Here is a 15,531-nt window from a genome sequence, read left to right as displayed (position 1 = left end):
TTGCTTCTGCCTTCCTTTTCAGCTGTCACTTCTGCTGTCATTGATTTGAGTTCACTCTTTGACCCTTTTTAACCCAGTGCAGAACTGAATGTCTAGAAATCAGACAGCAGAATTGGTTAAATATGCAACTGGAGTATTTGTGTACAAAATAAAGACTATGTTCCAGAGGGTGGCTTCAGTCTTCTACAGTAAATTTACAGACTTTGAATGTTTCTTATTTTTTTATTTTTTCTGGCAAACCAAGGCTTCCTTTGCTTCTTGGGTCATACCACAATTTGAAGTAATGTATAAGCAAGCCATTGCTATACTTCTAGGGTTGTTTATTGAATAAACTTAGTATTATCAGGAGGTGATAAAAGAGACAACCATTTTAAAACCTCTCCATATGTTTAATTAAAAGGAATAATATTCTTGTCTTTGCACACTGAACCTTAATATATTTTCATTTGTCTTCCTAACCTCTCATAAAGCAAATAATTGCCCTGACCTTTTAATCTAACATCTGAATTTTCCTTATCTCATTTGTGTGTGTCCTTTAAGATTCAATGACAATGCACAGTAATGTAGATAACATGAGAATACTTTCTGTTGTGTTTTTAGCACGCTTTGTATAAATTATATCCTCAGGGTCCCCTTTATTCATATATTCTCCTTGCACCACCCACCCCAAGAGCCCTGGTTTATTAGATGAACATGATTTTTCTCCTTTGCCAAAATACTTGGTTTTCTCTCCCCCAACCCCCCCGCAACCCGCCCCCGGCACCATAGGCCTTATTTTCATAAATGTGTAGTGATTTCACCTTTCCTGTAAAGTTGGCCAGCCTGCTTGATATTGAAATGAGCTTTACTGGTTTCTACTTCCCAGGGTCCCTTCTAGAACCCCTCTTATGAATAGGAATCACATTGACAAGCACCAGTCTCTTGGGCACAGTGGCTGTTTGTAAAGACAGCCTACACATGTTGGCCAAAACAATTTCACCCTTGAGTTACTTCAAAACTGGCTTGTGGATACCATCTGGTCCCAGTGATTTATCTACTCCTGATTTGTTGATTAGACGCAGGGCATCATGTTTACCACTATTTGATCTAGTACCTCTGACCTGCCGAGTTCAGTGTTCTGGTTTGGAAATGCGCATCTCCTTACAAGACAAAGAATTCATTCAGTCTCTCTACCATCTCCTTTTTAGCCCTGTGACTGAGATTAAGTGGTTCCTCTAACTGGCTTCCTCCCTTTGATAGAGCAAAAGAGCCTCTTACTATTGGCTTTGCAACCTCTTGCAAGTTGCTCCTGCCTAGATTTTATTTTGTGTTTAACCTGCTGTGCCTTCCAGGATTTTCTCTGTTCCTTCTCTGGACTTTTTTTTTTTTCTTTAATCACCACTGCTTTTTCTTCTGCCTTTTAACCACAATGAAGGTTCTCTTCTCTCTCCAGCCTCCACCCCCCGCAAATATAAGTAATTATTCTGGGGCAACTATAAGTAAGTTTTTTTCTTTCCCCTTTTTAAACCAGTCTCCAGGAATCTTGAGGGTTGTTTACTTTCCGAACTCCCTCAGTAATGCCCTGCTTTTGTCACAGTTTCTTACTCTAATATAGCAAAAATTATATACGGGGGTTTGTACTTTTCCTCTCTCATCATGTTGTTAAATTTAATATTGCTGTGTGGTCACCATTACACATTTGCTTATCCACACTTACTTGGTGTCCTAAGTCCTATACACTACTCAAGACCGAGGCCAGGTATCTCTTGGGACACCTGTTCTTTCTTCCCTTCCCCCCTCCATCCCCCGTACTCGTACTCCCATTCTAGAAACACTTGTTCAGGAAGTAATCATTTTTCATGTCTCCAAATCTTGGCTGTAGATGTTGGCAGGTAAGTATTATGCTGATGATTTTTTTTTCATTCATGTCTGTGAATCTTATGCACAAATGTAAGGGGATAATGGAGGGAAATCTATGGTACCAATCTAAAGCTGAGTAGAGGAAGACCTATTTGACAGAAATATTTAAGACATAAAGATAGTATAAGGGAGGTGATCTGGTGATAAACTGACAGACGCTCTAAGGTTGATATACTCTCATCAGCAACATAAAAAAAAAATCAGCACTTAAATGCATCACAATGGTACAGAGAGCTGTCATTTCCATCTTTGTTCTCCCTTCCTTTGATGTGATAGGGAACAAACTCCCTTCATCTCAGGGTGGATTCTTTTTTGTTGTTTTTATTTGACATGCATTTATCCTTAGACAGTCTAAATTTCCAAAGCATCTGCCTTTATTTAATAGAGCAGAGAGTTCTTTCAACAAAATGATTGGCTATTAGGAAGAAATTGATCATTTGTCAGGATAGTGCAGCAGACATAGTGCATATTCTGGGCAAACAATATTTTTTGTAAAGTCAGATGCATATCTACTCAAGCAAATAGTGTCTTGTTTTAATCTTTTGAATTTTATTCATGAGTTAGGTATTCTAGGATGCAAGTGAATCATATTTATACGTAGAAACCTTTGGATATTGTTGCTAAGTTGATTTCCCAAAATATTTGGTCAGACTATGTGAAGTTGCTGATATTTGACCTATTTGGCCTAAAATAATGGCACTCTCATAAGAATCAGCCTTTAATATTTTGTTTTTATTTAATGTCTCAAAGCTCATAACAGAACCATGTCAAAAGCTAAAGAAAAGATTCTGTAGCTCACAATCCTAGAGCAGTATTGCAGGCTGTAGCCTGAATTTTTATCAAGGGACTATTTTGTCTTTCTGCTAAATAAAGCTAAACTTCCATTTGGTCTGTAATTTTTAGAAATAAATATTTCCAAAGACTAAAAATAATAGTAATAATAACAATAGCAACAACAAGAAAACAAACACCCCCCCATTGGTTAAACATAGCTGAACTCTGATACATAGAAAGGATCCCCTTTCTGAGAAATATATAGCAGCTTCTGATATCAGTGTTTATAATAATAGCTACTGTTCATTGAGGTATACTGTATAATTTTAATGCTTCCAACAACTCTCTGAGGTAGGTTCTGCTCTTGTCCTCATTTTACAGAAGATGAACTAGTCTCAGAGAAGTTAGGAGAGTGGCTCAAACTTGCACAGTTGGCAAGCAACAGAACTGAGCCTAAGCTGGGCATGGTGGTGTGGGCCTTTCATCCCAGCCACTGTGAGGTGGCTCCTGCTTGAGGCCGGGAGTTTCAGACTAGCCCGAGCAACACAGTGAGACCCTGTCTCTTAAAAAAACGAAAAAATAACCAGATGTGATGGTGCATACCTGTAGTCCTAACTGTTCAGGAGGCTGAGGTGGGAGGATCATTTGAACACAGGAGTTTGAGGGTACAGTGAGGTACGATGATGCCACTGCACTCCAGTGTGGGTAACAGAGACGCCATCTCTAAAAAAAATTTTTTTTTTTTTGAGACAAAGTCTTCCTCTGTCGCCTAGGCTGGAGTGCAGTGGTGCTATCTCGGTTCACTGTAACCTCCACCTCCCAGGCTCAAGCAATTCTCCTGCCTCAGCCTCCCAAGTAGCTGGGACTACAGGCATGCACCACTATGCCTGGCTAATTTTTGTATTAGTAGAGACAGGGTTTTGCCATGTTGCCCTGGCTGGTCTCGAACTCCTGGCCTCAAGTGATCCACCTGCCTCGGCCTCCCAAAGTGCTGAGATTACAGGCATGACCCACTGCACCTGGCCCTAAAAATCATTTTTTTAATTAAGAAAGAACTTAGCCTAGGCCAGGCGCGGTGGCTCAAGCCTGTAATCCCAGCACTTTGGGAGGCCGAGATGGGTGGATCACGAGGTCAGGAGATCGAGACATCCTGGCTAACCCGGTGAAACCCCGTCTCTACTAAAAATACAAAAAAAAAAAAAAAATAGCCAGGCCTGGTGGTGGGCGCCTGTAGTCCCAGCTACTGGGGAGGCTGAGGCAGGAGAATGGTGTGAACCCGGGAGGCGGAGCTTGCAGTGAGCTGAGATCCGGCCACTGCACTCCAGCCTGGGCAACAGAGCGAGACTCCGTCAAAAAAAAACAAAAAACAAACAAAAAAAAAAAAAACAAAGAAATAACTTAGCCTAAACTTGGGCTTATTTACCTCTGAAGCTGTTATGCTTTCCATATAACATGATGCCTCCCTGCCTCAGAGACTCAGAAAAGAGAGTCCAGTCAAAACATTTATAGCTAATTTTCCACATTGTTCTGACATGTACATTATACAGTATGTAGTTAGATAGTAAATCATAGTCCAGACAAGCTTTTCTGTTCTCTTGAGTTTCCCACTTGTTGTGACTTTATCCATTTGTTTTTTGTTTTTTACTGAACTGTTCTGATTGAGGTTTTTTACTGAACTGTTCTGATTGAGGATCCTTGGTGATGTGGAGTGTCTTAGTCCATTTGTGTTGCTATGAAGGAATACCTGAGACTGGGTAATTAAGAAAAGAGATTTATTTGGCTCATGGTTCTGCAGGCTGTACAAGAAGCATATTGTCAGTATCTGCTTCTGGTGAGGGTCTCAGGAAGCCTCTACTCATGGTGGAAAGGGAAGGGGAGCAGGCATCACATGGTGAGAGAGGAGGTGCCAAGCTCTTTTTACCAACCAGTTCTCTCTTGGGAACTAAGAGTAAGAATTCACTGCCGGGTGTGGTGGCTCACACCTGTGATTCCAGCACTTTGGGAGGCTGAGGTGGGTGGATCACTTGAGGTCAGGAGTTCGAAACCAGCCTGGCTAACATGGTGAAACCCCGTCTCTACTAAAAATACAAAAATTAGTCGGGTGTAGTGGCAGGTGTCTGTAATCCCAGTTATTTGGGAGGCTGAGGCAGGAGAATCACTTGAACCCAGGAGGTGGAGGTTGCAGTGAGCTGAGATTGTGCTACTGCACTCCAGTCTGGGCGACGGAGCAAGACTTCATCTCAAATAAAAAAAGAATTCACTGCTGCGAGATCCAAGCCATTCACTAAGGATCCGCCCTCCATAATCCAAACATCTCCCACCAGGCCCCACCTTCAACATTGGGGATCAGATTTCAACATGAGACTTGAAGGGGCCATACAAACCATATCTACACGATAGCACAGAATAACCTAAAACTCTTGGTTCTTGAAGTGCCTGACTGTTACACCATTTTTGCATCACTATAAAGACATACTGGAGGCTGGGTAATTTATAAAGAAAAGAGGTTATAGCCGGGCGAGGTGGCGGGCGCCTGTAGTCCCAGCTACTCGGGAGGCTGAGGCAGGAGAATGGCGTGAACCCGGGAGGCGGAGCTTGCAGTGAGCTGAGATCCGGCCACTGCACTCCAGCCTGGGCGACAGAGCGAGACTCCGTCTCAAAAAAAAAAAAAAAAAATAAATAAAAGAGGTTTAATTGGCTCATGGTTCTGCAGTTTGTACAAGCATGGCTCCAGCATTTGCTTCTAATGAGGCCTCAGGGAGCTCCCAATCATGGTGGAAAGGAAAGGAGGAGCCAGCATGTCACATGGTGATAGCGGGATCAAGGGAGAAAGAGTGGGGAGGTGCCATACTCTCTTAACCAACCAGGTCTCATGGGAACTCAGAGCAAGAACTCACTTTTCTCCCAGGGGATGGTGCTAAGCCATTCATGAGGGACCCACCCACACGACCCAGTCACCTTACACTAGGACCCATCTCCAACATTGGGAGTCACTTTTCAACATGCAATTTGGATGGTGCACACATCCAAAACATTATCATTGACCCTTCTTGTTCTAAGTTGCTACTTACTGGTGGAATAAAAAGAAGTTTGGGTTCTGTATGTGATCCCAAGGCTACCAAATGTGTCAGTGCTATTAGAAGAGTTTTAAACCAATAAGCAAAATGCATCATGACTATTTCTTGATATAGGCTCATTTTGTAATAGTCCCTGATGTAATTTGTGTTATGTTTGTAGCCACAAATCATGGAGCTATGAAAGTTCATCTCATAATAATGAAACAATGCTTTTTTTATAAGAGTATATATTCTACTTGCCCATACCCACCAAGTCATTCGGTCAAATGGAAGCTCAGACTTGGTGCCACTGAGCACCTTTTTCTATGTATATTTATGAAACTTGAGATTGAACTATTGTTCTTTTTCAAGCTCATGCAGTTCTAGTATAGTCATTCTATATGACTGAACTTAACTCTAGTCAAGTAAATTTGGGTTAGGCTAGTTGATCTTTGTACTGGTCTGTGTTAATTGTCATATATAAAAAATATTAGTAGAAACACTCATGGGCAAAAACATAAGCATGTTTTCTGGATAGCCTGGTGGAACTCATTTTTATATAGGCAGTTCATTCGCAAAAATTAGGTCTTATAATGCTGGACATTTAGTTTGGCTTCAGCCTTTGAAAGGCTGTTCTTCCCCACACTGAAACTGATTTCATAATATGATTTAATGTATGTGCTGCTGTAGCATTGCATACAATTTAGGATTATGCTGTCTTGACTCAGAGTTAAAACATAAGAGTAGTTAGATTAAAAAATCAAACATGACCTTGCACGGTTTATGATCCAATGAAAGATAAAGAGAACAAAGTGGGCTGTTCTCTGTTCTTTCGTACTTCTAGTTACTGATACTTTTTAAAGTAGACTACAGTGTTTACTATTTCAAACCGATAAGCATAGCACTGCCGCCAAGTATTATCTTTAAAACAAGACCGACATTTAATTCAGTTGTCATTTGTTCTCATCCTTGAAGGCAGTTTAAAAAACAGTTGCCTCTCATTGGTTACTGTGGGATCAGGAAAAACTAGGAGCTTATGTAAATATGTGTGTATCTGAAAGGAGAAGGTTACTTTATTTTTTATTTTCCTTTGAAGTACCTTTAAGTGTACTCTTAAAATATATCCTGAACTGCATACCATTATGTGTTTTCCACATAAGATGAAACATCCTCAAGGAGAGGGGACAAAAACAAGTATATTAAAGTGACTTACTCTTTTCTGGCAGAAGGTCCTGGTACAAAATTAGGTCCTTGAATTTTCCAAATGAGGTTGTATTTATTGCCCTTCTTTTCTAAGAAAGGCTATTTTAATAATTTTTGCTATCACATCAAAGACTTTTCATGATAATTATAGTCAGTAATTGCAGTAGTAATGCTGCGTGCCATCTGCAGGCTCTGTGTAATGGAAACTAGGGAGAAAAACGTGTCCCTGTGCTTGATGGGAGTTACCATAGAACGAAAGGTCCTGGTGCCAGATCACCACTTGCATCAATTGTAGGTTATTCTCCCACTCCTGGGCCCTTGGTCATATATACTGTCTTTTTTTCTCCCTCCCTCCTTTGGCCCACTTCTTTCCATTTCTTTCTCTCTCACTCCTACAGGCCTCTAATGTGCAGGAGTAAGAGAGAAAGAACTTCCCCATCCCCCATGTTTGTTGCTTATCCTAAAGTAGCTGACAGGCCACATTCTAGGAGTAGAGGAGTAATTGGAACTTCTTTGGGATCAAATGTTTGACCAAATCAATTGGTTTGTGAGTGAGCAGTTGGCCCATTACCAAAAAGAGTTAGGGAGGGCAAGCTAGACATTGAAATAATGGAATGAGCACCCACTCACCCAGTTGCACCGGGTTAGAGAAAGCTGTCTGATACTTTCAATTTGTGAGCATCAGGTCTCAAGCTTGTCTATGGGCCAGATTTCTGAAGTGCTGGTGTCTCTCTTAGCTTCTGTGACAGGCATTACATTGTATAGTGACTCCAACATCAGCCCCATGGAAGGAACCCTAAGTTCTTAGAGGCTCAAATTAGAGTGGCTCCTATCCTTTCATTCATACCCAAAGCACAAATGGTAACAGGCAGCCGTTTCATTCTTGGTTAGTTCTTCAGTAAAGAAGGCCAGGACACTTGCAATGCACTTTTTGGAGCATTCATACCTATCTCTTTGGTCCAGTGGTGCCTAAGAGGGCCCTGGTATGGTTAGGGTTATCTGAAGATGGCTAGGAATTGAGCAGGCCTGACTTGAATGTGTAGTAAATGACTGGTTTCTCTCTTTTCTGTGTCACTTGCTGACAAAGAGGCAATAACTTTTCCATCTTCTTCTCTAAGGGAGTACATTTTTTTATGTCATGAATAAGTAGACACGTTAATACTTTAATATAGCACCTAAGATCTGGCTTTATTTTTCCTTCCCTGTGGTACTTAAGAAACCAGAGGAAAATGGTGGGTGGCTGGATGGCAGCCCAGCTGAAGAATTGGCTAATCAATACCTTGCCTTTGATTTCAGGCACCTTTTTATCAGTGTTTTACAGAGCCCAGAAAAAAACAGGGATTATTCCTGGTGTGTGCTCGGGAGGCACTGGGTGGTATCTCAAGTTGTTCACTGTTGAGTATATATCAGTCACTTGAGGGCATAGAAGCTCTCCTCTGGTGAGACCTCTGCTACAAAAATTGAACGGAGCTATGCCAATAATTTATTGACTATCCAAATATAAGTTTAGGGAAGCTTGTTATCAAGTGACCAGGTTAGGGCCTTTAAAAATCAAAGCACTGACATTGTCTGAGTTTTTTGTTTGTTTTTGTTTTTTTTTTTTAAGAAGATTTGAATGTTTAGTGATTTCTGATTTGTCAAGCCAAGGAAATGAAACAGCATGTGTGTGGGATGTCTTTGTTCTGCCGATTTTGCTTTGTTGACCAAGAAAGGCAGCAGAACTAGGTCCCCAAGGAGTTTGTTTATTCACCCTTACCTTGTCAGATATTGCTCTGAGTCCGAGATAATGCCTTCAGTAGTTTTGGTTGTCTCAAAAAAATGGCTATAGTATATATGGCAATGTATAGGTTATATCTGAGTGTGCGACACTCTCCTACTTTGTCCAAAGGCACCTCCTATGGCACATCGGTTGAAGTCCCAAAGTGAGAAGAAACGGGTTGAGTTGATTTGCCTAATTTAGCATCATCTCTCCTCCTGTCTTTTGGACTTGAGTTGTTCCAAGATAAGATTAGAGGACCTCAGAGATCTTGTGGTGGGGAGGGGGTTGGAGGAATTAACATTATAGAGTAAGAAGGAGAGAGAAAAAGCCTAGAGAACAACAATAAAATCCATGTCTGTTCATCTTGTAATTTTCAAGAGGGCGGAGACCAAGCCTTTTGTATTTTCTGCACTGATGGATGGCATCTGGCACATAAGAGACACTTGATAAATACTGCATTAAGCACGAACAATGTTTTTGTGTTGCCAAATCAGGTCAAAGGTTAGTTTGGGAGAAGTGAATCAAATCTTTGACTTCGACTTGGGGAAAATATTAGGGCAGAGTTCCATTCCCAGATAATCTCTTGCAGTGGTCTACTTGAAGTAACGAGTTCACGAAGTGGTAAATATACTGGATTTTCTAATCCTACTGAATAAATCAAATGTGGTTAATTAACAGGTTTGATTCTAAAGGAAAGGTTCTGAAAGGTGAGATTGGAGAATCAAATGGTGTTAAGAAGCCACTAGGATAAGTCCCAGTCAGACCTGGGGTGCCTCACTAATAAAGGCAAGCTGGTAGAGTCTATAATAAAGGCTGAGGACGCTGAAAACTTGAGCAAACTCGGTCTTCCAGGAAAGGCAACTTCGTTAAATAAGGGGAATCTGTGCTTTGCTAGTGACCTTGCGTTTCTTAAGTGGCTAATGCATATGTCGAGAAAGGAAAAACGGTGCATGTGATCTATTTAGGTTTTCAAAAAGCTTTTCTTGGTGATGGTGGGCGGGGGGGCGGTGGCCGGGGGAGGGGGTAGGGGTTCACACCAAGCCAAGGAAACTCAAAATAACTGGCACACCATGGAATTGTGGGACTGTTTCGTCAAATATTATGATTGACTTTGAGGCAGGAAACAAAGGGTAAGGGATAAACACAGGTAATTCTCTGGATAGCAACATCAACAGTGGCATTCGCTCCAAAATTAGGACTGAGACAAGTTTTACTTAAAGCTCCAGGAACTGACCTAGAAAAGGAAGTACACATTGAAATCTTTACATTTGTCAACAAAACTTTTCTAAATAACAAAGAGCCTATTAAATGGTAGTAAATTGTAGGGCATGTGCCCCAGGTGCTAGGGCATTAGATAATGGGGGAGAAGGAGTTTTTGTTTTGCTTTTACTGAAAATGGCATGCTTCATATTGCATAACATGCTGCTTGGAGACTTTTCATGGCCAATTGGGAGGGTTGGGGAAACTCAGCCTTGCAAAACGATGGGGAGTATGAGGAGGGCTCTGCCCCTCCCTCATCTGCCCATTCCAAGGTTCAGAACAATTTTTCTCTCATGTTATAAAATTAACCCCTGGTCAACGGTGGCTCATGTCCATATCCATGGGAACTGGGACTTATTAAGAGTCCTTCAGTCCAGATCTGTATTAGAGTAAGCTGTAACTTAACTATGACCTTTAACAAGAATTTTGTAGAAGTGGGTTTTAAAGGATGTAATTAAGCACAAACATTAAAAATGTAAATCTTACTTTCCTCTGCACCATTTTATTGATGCCTAGCTAGAATTTTGAGTAATGGTTTGCATGGATTACTGCTTTTTGTTGTTGTTGTTGTGTGTTTTTGTTTTGTTTTCAGAATGAAACATTCCCCCCTCCCCCACCCCAAGGCTTGAGTGCAGTGGCATGATCATGGTTCACTATAGCCTCAGCCTCCTGGGCTCAGGTGATTCTCCCACCTCAGCCTCCCTGACTAGCTGGGATTACAGGTGTGTGGCACCATGCCCGGCTAATTTTTAAATTTTTTGTAGAGACAGGGTCTCACTATGTTGCCCATGCTGATCTTGAAATCATGGGCTGAAGCAATCCTCCCACTTTGACCTCCCAAAATGGTAGGATTACAGGCATGAGCCACTGTGCCCCTCCCAGAATCATTTTTCTTTATGTGAGGAAGTGGACTTTGCCATCGGTAGGTTTACATAAAGGCTTTCTAGATAGCCATTTGTAGAAATAGCTTTTGGAGAATTCATGACGAATGAAAATGTTATTCTTCTGGTGTATTTTTTCTAGACAGTAAATTTACTGAAAACCTCTTATCATGCTGTATTTTGAGGGGAGAAATTTTGGGTATACTGTGAAAAGGAGGGTTAAGAGAAGGTAAAGACAGCTTTTACCTTCCCTTTTGTTTAAGATGAAAGCAATTACTAAGAAAGAGAAAATAATTTGATGTTAAAAATTGTCATGACTCAGCCAAGTGCAGTGGCTCATGCCTGTAATCTCAGCACTTTGGGAGGCTGAGGGGGAGGATCGCATGAGCTCAGGAGTTCGAGACCAGCCTGGGCGACGTAGTGAAATCCCATCTCTACAAAAAATACAAAAATTAACCAGGTGTGGTGGCACACGCCTGTAATCCCAGCTACTTAAGAGGCTGAGGTGGGAAGATCACTTGAGCCCAGGAGGTCGAGACTGCAGTGAGCTATGCTCACGCCACTGCGCTCCATCCTGGGTGACAGAGCAAAGACCCTGTGTCTCAACAACAACAACAAATCGTCATGACTCACACAATCCATGAAATGTATGTAAAAAGGCAGGCTTTAATCATTCAATTAGAACAATCAGAGAAATGTCTGATATCTGTGAGCCTCCCCACCCACCAACTGTATTTTCTTCTATACTTGCAGTAAATTCAGCTGTTGACCATTTCGGATATTCCTGTGAATTCTAAATGCCTGTGGCAGGCTATCTGAGAATGAGATTCCCAGGATCTTCTTTAGAGATTATTTGGAAATAATAAGGAAAACTACCTGCTGTTGGAAGTCAGTGTTGAGTCAGCCCCTGGGGGAGGAGGAAAGGGGTGTCTCTGCTGTCTTCCTGAGGACACCTTGCTCCTTTTGCTTTCTCCGAGGTCTTCTGTGATGGTGTGCAGGAGACTGCCCACTGGGGCAGTCACTGGAGATGCAAAGAAAGGGCAAAGTGCTGGCGGCTAGCCCTCTCCTACTCTGGGAATCACCATGACCTTCCAAGCCAGGTCTGATCAGCTGTCTCAGAGATGGCCCTGCCGAGGCCTTGGTCTACCAGCGATTATGATGCGTGGCTTGGGGGTACAGGTTCCAGAGGGAAAATAAAATCCTCACCCATGGCGTTTTCTGTCTAGGCTGCTTTTTATTCGTAACTGAATGTATCACTGGGGCTCTAACAGACGTGATCAACCCTGGGAATCTCAGTCTCTATACTGTCTCTCATCTCACTCTCTGTAAAAAGAAAACCTCAGAGTTGGGGGAGTGGGAGTATGAGAAAAATTCACCAGTAAAACAAGAAGGACTTTGAGGAGAGTTGTGGAAATCTTAATTTCATAGGCACCATGTAACAAACACCCTCAAAGTCTGTGTGTTTGTTTTTCTCTTAAAGAGCTTGAAACTCACATGTGATGCCTTTAAATCACTTGAATGAGTATGAAATCCATAGAGGCATTTGGAATCATTTATTTATCCCTAGGCCTTCTGTTAAATTATGAGCCTAGTGAAAATCATAATTGCTACTTAAGAGAAGTTCTCTAACGATGCTACCAAGATATGTGCACCTGAATTATTGACAGAAAAGATCTCCTTTGTTAGTTGCGAAACAAGTAAGAGAGCTCCATCTTTTCCTGTCTGCTCCTTGCTATCCCGCAAGGGTCCCCAGCACACTTCTGTGAGCCTTTTATTAGCACTGCTTAGAAAGTATTTACAGGAGTCTCAGAATTTTTGGAGAGTTTTGGGTTAATCACTAGTAGTATTACTATTCCTTTTGAGTCCTGGAGGTAGTGGTTGTAAATGTGCAAAATAGATGTAGTTGCTCTAGCTGCTTAGAAGTGATGGCAACACAAGGTCAAAGTGTGCATTTCAGGCCATTCACTCGGTTTGGTTTGGTGTGCCTTACTTAAACCTTTGGTACCGTTAAAATGGGGATCTAAGATTGTCAGAATTGGTTCTTAATTTGTCAGATTGGTTCACAATTTGCTTATCATTTAAAAAGCAATAAGAAGCCTTGATTGATTTCTATCTGGAGTGCAGTTTAAAGCTGTTATAAGCTCATTGAAATGAAATGTAGAGTTTTAAAGTAGCAACCCTAACTCTTCCAACTACCCTTACATAAAGTTATTCTTACAAAAATATAATAAAACTGATTATTGAACTGTATGTGTTTCTGACTGGCCTTCTGTATCCTACCTTGCAGGATTAGTGGACCTAGAAATAATTGGCAGTCTTAAGCCCACCAGAGCTATATTTTGGCAAGGTTTTGCAAAATGCTAACTGGCTGCATTTCTCCTACTGATTGGTAGGTGATCTCAAATCATATATCTGCATAATGACTGTAATTTACGTGCTTTGTTATTAAGGTCAGATGACTCCAGGCTTTGGATGCACATAGCACATTTTATGCAGTAATTTCATTCCTTTTTGGAAGGAGGGAGGATGGATTAATGTACACGTTCCTCCACCTCCCTGGAGTTATTAAAAACCTTTAGAGATTTTCTTCCTTTGTTCCCATGAAGCAGAGCATTGTATGTTCCTCATGGGGTTCTTAGATAGCTTAGAGCGGCTGGAGTTATATAGCAACCTGCATTTTAGTTCACTTTGTGGCTACGTGAATTTAGATCTAAGAAATGAACAGAAACTGTTTTGGTAATGCTTTAGACCAACAGCAAAGAATTATTTTACTTTTAGAACAATAAAAATTAGAAAAAGAGTAAAGTAGCAATTGAGGGATTAGGAAAATTGCTCCAGCAAATAATAGCTTAATACAGCTCCCCAATATTAGAATTACATCAAGTATTTATATTTTTGAAAGCGTGATGAAAGTTTTTCCCTGCTGGCCACATGTATTTATGCTTTTTAATTTGAAAGCCAAGATTCGCTTTTCTTTAAAAAAATCACTTCTAATAGAAGAGTTTTAGATTTACAGAAGTTGGGAAGATAGCACATAGACTTTCCTATATCTCACCCCCAGTGTTCTGTTATTAACATCTTACATTAGGGTGGTATGTTTCTCATGATTGATGAACCAATATTGATACAAAATTATTAACTAAAGTCCACAGTTAATTCTGATTTCCTGAGTTTTTTGGTAACTGTCTTATTGGGATATAGTTAATGTAACAAATAATTCACCTATTTGAAGTGTACAGTGACTTTAAATCTACAAGGTTGTACCTCCATCACCAAAATCAATTTTTCATCACCCCCAAGAGAAACCCTGTACCTTTTAGCTGGCATCCTCACTTTCATCCTTTCCCCTCTCCCCCAGCCCTGGGCAACCAAGAATCTACATTCTATCTCTAGATTTGCTTATGCTGGACATTTTATATGAATGTGGATTTTTTTCACTTAGCAGTGTTTTTGAGATTCATCCATGTTGTAACATGTATCTGAATTTCCTTCCTTCTAATGGCTGAGTAATATTCTATTATACAGATACAGTAGACCACATTTTGTTTATCCATTCATTTGCTGATGGAAATTTGGCTATTATGAATAATGCTGCTATGAATATTTGCATACAACTTTTTGTTTGATTTCCTTAGTTCACCCCCGCCCCCACCAGTGTCCTTATTCTGTTCCAGGATCCCATCCAGGATGTCACATTATATTTCCTCATCATGTCTCCTTAAGCTTCTGTGGCTTTGCTTTTGATGGCCATTTGAATTCCTTGGTTGATGGCTTGGTCGCCATCAGTTCACCATCACATATGCATGCCGTTCAACTCCTTGATGTGCCCTATTTCCATATCTTTCTGTACTTGCTAGAAGAGAAAATTTTGCTAAAAGAAAAACTTGGGACATGAGGCAGGAGAATAAGGTCTGGAGGCAGAGAACCTGAGGCTAATTCATGCTGACTTCCAAGAACTAAACTGAAAGGAAAACCCCAACTTTCCACGCTTAAGTGACAGAAGGACCAGAGGCTACTTCCTTTGCAACACCACACCCTGCCTTCCCCCTTTTTCTGTGTGGCAGGAGGAAAACTGAAAGTACCTCTGATTGGGCTGGGCGCAGTGACTCACACCTGTAATCCCAGCGCTTTGGGAGGCCTAGGCGGGTGGATCACGAGGTCAGGAGATTGAGACCATGGTGAAACCCCATCTCTACTAAAAATACAAAAAATTAGCTGGGCGCAGTGGTGGGCGCCTGTAGTCCCAGTTCAGGAGGCTGAAGCAGGAGAATGGCGTGAACCCGGGAGGCGGAGCTTGCAGTGAGCCGAGATCGCGCCGTTCTACTCCAGCCTGGGTGACAGCAACACTCTGTCTCAAAAAATAAAAATAAAAATAAAAAATAAAGTGCCTCTTGATTGGTTGCTTTCCCAATCAGACATTTGCATAGGAGTGTAACTATGTAACTTCATTTTAGCCTCAGACTGATTGCAGGCCACTACTTCATTTGCATGAGGTAAACACCAAGTGGCCAATCGAAACCTCTAGGGGGTATTTGAACCCCAGAAGATTCTGTAACCGGGGCCCATGAGCTACTGCTTGGGTGGCTCACACCCTGTGGAGAATACTTTAATTTTCTATAAGTCTCTGCTTTTGTTGCTTCATTCTTTCCTTGCTTTGCTGTGCATTTTGTCCAATTCTTTGTTCAAAACACCAAGAAGC

At 41.2% G+C, this 15,531-nt stretch overlaps 2 protein-coding genes across 2 annotated transcripts in view; one reads left to right on the top strand and one right to left on the bottom strand.

The window, feature by feature from the left end:
- Window positions 1–745, bottom strand: part of HPRT1 (hypoxanthine phosphoribosyltransferase 1) — a 1,139,661-nt gene extending 1,138,916 nt beyond the window's left edge. Inside the window, exon 1 of the mRNA XM_050777330.1 lies at window positions 740–745. The gene's annotated coding sequence lies outside the window, so the exon portion shown is untranslated. The remainder of the gene's footprint in view (window positions 1–739) is intronic.
- The window catches only part of GPC4 (glypican 4), a 119,532-nt gene that overhangs the window by 58,328 nt on the left and 45,673 nt on the right, over window positions 1–15,531 (top strand). The window lies entirely within an intron of this gene.

The sequence above is a fragment of the Macaca thibetana genome, chromosome X, assembly GCF_024542745.1.
Source record: "Macaca thibetana thibetana isolate TM-01 chromosome X, ASM2454274v1, whole genome shotgun sequence".
Taxonomy (NCBI): domain Eukaryota; kingdom Metazoa; phylum Chordata; class Mammalia; order Primates; family Cercopithecidae; genus Macaca; species Macaca thibetana.
Note: the sequence above shows the minus strand (reverse complement) of the source record. Positions and strands in the feature narration are given on the sequence as shown.